Here is a 6,214-nt window from a genome sequence, read left to right as displayed (position 1 = left end):
TTTCTCCCTTATTTTCTCTTTCATTGTATATCTTGGGGTAGGTTTCCTTGACTTCCTTTGCCATTCTATTGTTCATCATAGGTAGCATTCTATTATAAGGGGAGCAAGTACACGGCATGCTTTCTACCTTTTCAGTAGTATATGATTATCATATTGGGGCTTGTGACAAGAATGAGGCAAGAGCTCACACAGATTTCTAGTTGTAAGCATTCAAATCGCCTGCATTTATCTGGAGAGGGAAAATTGGGTGTTTCCCCAAGCTCTATACTGCTCAATGTGCATCTTTTGGCGTGAGATCTCATTGTTTGGTGAAAATGGTGATTGGAGAACTAGCTTGTTTGCAGATTAACACATTCTCTTTGGCTATGGAATCTCCATGGCAGCTGTTATCCTTTGTTCAAGCCAGAAATATGAAGATTGACTCGTAGACTACTTAAAAGAAGTATTTGGTTCCTTACAATGAGAGGTGTTGATGGGGCTGTCGTTCCTGAAGAAGCAGCAATCGAGCCCAAGGAAGAAAGTGATGATGATACATAGGTTCAGCTTACTCAACCAGAGTTTATTTTGTAGAATCCTTGGAATTGTTAGTTCAGACCCTTGGATTTCAGTTGGTTTTTGTCCACTTTTGTATTTTAAGAACACTACAAGCAAGTTAATTTTTTGAAGCACACAGACTAGTCTAACGGATTATATAGCTTAAACTTGTTTTTCTGCTTTCAGGTAAGAAATGACATAAGAGAAGGGCTTTCTGGAGCGACTACAACCTGGAATTTCTCACAGGAGTAGCATGAACTCTTAAGAATTGCGTTTCGTCACTTCAGCATCTCCCCATATAGCGAAAATAGGAACTATGACCATGACATGTACGAGAGCTGGTCATGCCGTGGATTGACCAACTCAGCTTTTAATGTTAGCATGAACTCTTAAGAATTGTGTTTCGTCACTTCAGCATCTCCCCCTATAGCCAAAATAGGAACTATGACCATGACATGTTCGAGAGCTGGTCGTGCCGTGGATTGACCAACTCAGCTTTTAATGTTGCAACAAAACCCCACAATACAACTGTGAATAGTAGTTGTTTTAGAAAAGAGTGAGTTTTTGAGTTAGTCTGTCAGAGTTGAGTTAGAAAATCATTACACTTTAGAAATTTTCTACCCCATAACAAGGTGAAAGTTGCTTGAACTATGAGCATCAAAAGCTTTGGTTGCTAACTATTCTTAGTAACTTTATCTGTTTTGTTCGTGGAGATAAGTTATTTTTGAAAACTTTTAATGCCAGAAATATCCTCTTTTTTTGTGTGAAGGTGAAAGTTTTCGAGTAATTTATCCCATTAGTTGTGCACATAGATAGCAATTCTCTAATAAACAACGAAAATGGTTATGTCGTCTCCAAATGAAAATAAGACATTTGATTCTCCTCTCAAGATACATTAAGTAGCTTCTGTTGGTCAATCAGATGTCAACGTGGATGGTGGCCATGAAGAGTTGGATTAATCATTTACATATACGGTGTGAACTTTTTGAAAGTTCTTTTAAATGTTGTCTTTATTTGCTTATTAACGCGGTGCATGCATGACCAACTTAATTGGCCATGTACACACAACTCCGCAGATTTCTCACTTACAATTTGCGGATGATACTTTGGTTTTCCTGGATCATTCAAGAGACCAGGTGAGGGTGTTACGAGTCCTTTTGTGTTGTTTCAAAGCTGTGTCTGGTTTACATATCAATTTGCAAAAGAGCAAGCTCTTCGGGATAGGAAATGTGAGTGATATACATTTGATGGCTGCAACATTGGGCTGTGGGCATGATGTTTTACCTACGTCTTATTTGGGATTACCACTGGGAGCACCCTACAATAGCATCAAAATTTAGGAAGGGGTGTTGGAGAAAGTGGAGAAAAGATTGAGCATGTGGAAGGCCAAGTACTTATCTAAAGGAGGGAAAGTTACATTGATAAAAAGCACCTTGACGAGTATCCCGATTTACCTTCTATCTCTTTTTACGCTTCCTAGGTCGATTGAAATCAGATTAGAAAGGCTTATGAGAAATTTTTTATGGAATGATAAGAACGACAAGAGGAAGTATCATCTAGTTAGATGGAAGGTTATCTGTATGCCTAAGAAAAATGGGGGGTTGGGGATTAGGGGTCTTAGACTTGCTAATAGAGCGCTCTTAGGAAAATGGCTATGGAGGTTTGGGGAGGAAAATGGTAGATTGTGGAGGAGAGTTATCTCGGCGAAGTACGGGGAAAAGAGATTGGGTTGGTATAGTGGCGAAGCTAAAGGCACGTTCGGGTGCAGTGTTTGGAAGGGTATTTTGAAAATGAGCGAGGAGTTCGAGAAAGGGATAAGGTTCAAACCGGGCAAGGGTAATAAGATCAGATTCTGGGAGGACAGTTGGTGTGGCACATCATCTCTAGTAGTTCAATTCCCGTCCTTGTACGCCTGTTCTATAAAAAAGAACTGCTCGATTCAGCAGTGTTTGACTCGCAATGATTTCAGCTCCACTTGGGACTTGGGGTTCAGGAGAAGCTTTAATGATTGGGAGCTAACAGATGTGATATCTTTCCTTGATCTCTTGCACTCGTGTCCTCTCAATGATAGTGAGCAGGACAAATGGGAATGGACGAGGGCCAAGGACTTGAGATTTACTGTTAGTTCGTTTTTTAAATGCCTCAATTCTTATGAGGAGCGATCATTCTCGGGAACTATCATTTGGTCCAAGTATGTCCCGTCTAAAATATCTTTTTTTGTTTGGTTGGCTTCCCTTGGAAAAATTCTTACTTTGGACAATTTGATTGTTCGAGGGTGGATCACACCTAATTGTTGCCCCCTGTGCATGAAAGATGGGGAGTCTGTCGACCATATTTTAATTCATTGCACATTCTCTCATCAAATTTGGTCAATATTCCTTGGTCTTTTCCGTATTCATTGGGTCATTCCTTGTAGTTTCTCTATGTTGTTAGAAGGGTGGGCCAATAATGTTTTCTCTTCTAGAAAAAGAATCCCGTGGGCTATTCTTCCCTCGGCTATTGCTTGGGGGGTGTGGAATGAGAGAAATCACAGGGTGTTTAACAATAAAATGAGAAGCTCTCACGGCATATTCTTGGAAATCTTGGGGTGGTTATATCTTTGGACGAAGCAAAACATAGATTTCAAGGGGATAACTTTTGACGACTTCGTTTTTAGATGGAACTCTTTATGCAGTTTTTAATGTTTTTAATGTTTTAATTTTTCTCTTTTTGTTTTGTTACTTTTTGTGAGGCTTCCTCGGCCTCCTTGTACTTTGTTCTTTTTCTTTCAATATATTACACTTATCAAAAAAAAAAAAACTCCACTAATTGCGTTTTGATTAGTTCATGAAGGCTGAAGACATGCATTAAGTCTCTAATCGCCTTTGTTCATGACTAATTCGATGACCACACAACATGATGGACCAGGTGGTGGTCTTCACGTTGCTGTCATCAATGTTGTTCATTGGTTGTTTACGGGAAACTAAATGTTGATGGCGTCTATTTGGGCCACGCACATGATAGGTTTGCTATATCATGCAAAAAAATCATGTTTGCCATATTATTATGCCAAAAAAAGGTCGATTGTTTTTTCTTACATTGTCCTTTCTCTTAAAGTATATTTGACCTCATTTTTGACTCTGTAGAATCACACAAAACATTGAAATACATGTTTAAAATCAAGAGAAAGGAATATTGACCCAATCATAACATCTAAAAGATCTGAATCGACTTCTTCAAGAATCACATTATGGGCACATGCAGTTTGTAAATAGATTACCCAACCCCGAGTCCAAAAATTATTTGTTCTAGTCCCCTAGTTCCAAATTAAGGGGATTACTATGTCCCGAGTCTCTGACCAAGAGTCGAGGGATAACTTGAGTACTACATTAAAAAATTACAATTTTTTATAAAAATATGGTGTGACTAGCAAAATGACAACCGATCAACCTAGAAATTACACTTATTATTGATTTAGCCTTATGAACATGCCCATAGTTGAGTTCCAATCACCCACCATCTCATACCAAATCAAATCCGGTCTCCTCGTCCTTCTTCTCTTTCATTCGCATCTTCCTCTTTCTCATTCTTCTTCTTCTTTGAACTTACATAAGTTTTAATTAGACTTTGTGGTACAAGAAGTAATATCCCTTGAACTTGCAAAATATGATTACAATAATTATGGAAAACTCAACTCCTAATCTAGTAGTTGTTATAAAATCTCGATAGCGGAAAAAAAAAAATCAAACAAAGTTTCATTTGGTAGATCAGTACTGAATTCTTTAATCAATAAGTTCTTAACAAGTCCTTTCAGGTAGATTCAATAGGATCCTATCGAGTTGCAATGTAAATTTTCAATAACTTCCTATCAAACAAAATCTTCATATTCAAAATAATAAAAAATAATAATAATCTTTTTGAAAGTGGGTGTGATGAGTAATTTCATGATTTATTAAAAAAAAGGTGGTGAACCAACGCTGGCCCTCTTTATCATCTTTGTAAAAACTTCAGTCATGAATTTATTTTCATACCCTTTGATTTTTTTTAAATTATACAATTGATTTTTTTTTTAAATATACAATTGATTTTTTATTATTATTTATAATTATAAGTGTAAAAGTATGAGTTGAAAGGGATTTGAATCTAGGATGTGAGAACAACTTTTCACGCATCTTACTACTTAGTTAAGTGACACTTCTTTACATAATTGATATTTTGAAACTAGAGGGTATAAAGATAAATTTATTTCAAAAATTTGATAAAAATTTTAAGAGTCTTGTTAATGTGTGTCTTGTTAGTGTAATAAATGCACCTTGGGAATAAGTATTTGAGGGTATTTTGATAATAAAAAAAATAAATTATAATGGTATTTTCAATACAAAACTTAATTTCCCAAGTTCATCTAATGCACTTCAATGTGTGCCCTTAGGGCACATGTTAACAAAACCCAAAATTTAATAAGGACATTGGGGATTTAGTGCCAAAAATACCTTTAAAATTATTTTTTTATGAAAATACTCTTAGGTTATAATTCCAAAGTTTATTTATTGCACTTTAAGGCTGTTTGAATTGAGAAATGTGGAGAGAAAAGCAACTCATTTAAGAGAAGAGAAGAGAAGAGATGGGAGGAGAAGAGAAGAGAAACTCAATTTCTCTCCATCATGTTTGGATTGACCAGAGAGAATTGGAGACAATTACGAAATTTTAAAATACCTTAAAAGAGATCTAGGGGTAGAGTTGAAATTATAAAACATTTTAAAAGATATTATCTCCATTTTTCTCATCTTCTCTCCACTTTTAAAGAGAAAGAAAACTCACCTATTTTTCTCTCCAATTCTTTTATTTTCTCTCCCTATTTAACAATCAACACATGAAAAATGTAAATAAACTCATTTATTTTCTCTTTTCTTCTCTCCATTTCTCTCAATTCAAACACGTCGTAAGTCTTTAACATGTGCCTGACACATGTTAACAAAACCCATTACTCTTTGAGATATTACCCTAAAATTCCAAACTGATGACATGGCCTTTTGACCTTAGTTTATATGAATAGACTAATAAAAATTAACCAAATACCCTCATCTTCAACATGTAAATAAAAAATGAGTCATGATAAATTAACTCGATTTTTGTAAACGCAATTAATGCAATTTGGTGTGAATACCAAGGGTAGGGATCCAAAATAGTGTGTCATATCTAACAAAGGTCAGGTGGCACCCCATTTCAATCCACTTGATATTTGTGGGACCCATTGAAGATATGTGGTACATCCCTCGGTGAACCTACATATCAAAAATCATAGTATTTGATAACTTGTATCCACTGGATCTAAGCTCTTGAAAATTAATTTGAATCCAACAATTCAAAATCATTCTTGAGACAATGCTAAAATCAATAGATGCACATCACCAATCAAATTGATATTTTGTGAGTAGGTTTAACAAGGGATGGACCACATATCCATACGGTCAGTGGGTCTCAAAAAATCACATGGTATGAAATGGGGTACCAATTGACTTTTGTTAGGTATAACACACTGTTCTAGATCTCTACCCTTTGTATCCATGGCAAATTGTTTCAAGTGCGTGCGCAAAAACAAAATTAACTTATCACAACTCATAAAAAATCAAGGATTCCAGATCTTTTCTTCCCAAAATTTAGGGTTGTCAATGGATAGTTGAAATTCGAATTCGAAAAATTA

This window comes from Akebia trifoliata, chromosome 3, assembly GCF_017979445.1.
Source record: "Akebia trifoliata isolate Shusen 1 chromosome 3, ASM1797944v1, whole genome shotgun sequence".
Lineage (NCBI taxonomy): Eukaryota > Viridiplantae > Streptophyta > Magnoliopsida > Ranunculales > Lardizabalaceae > Akebia > Akebia trifoliata.
This window is presented reverse-complemented; position numbering follows the sequence as displayed.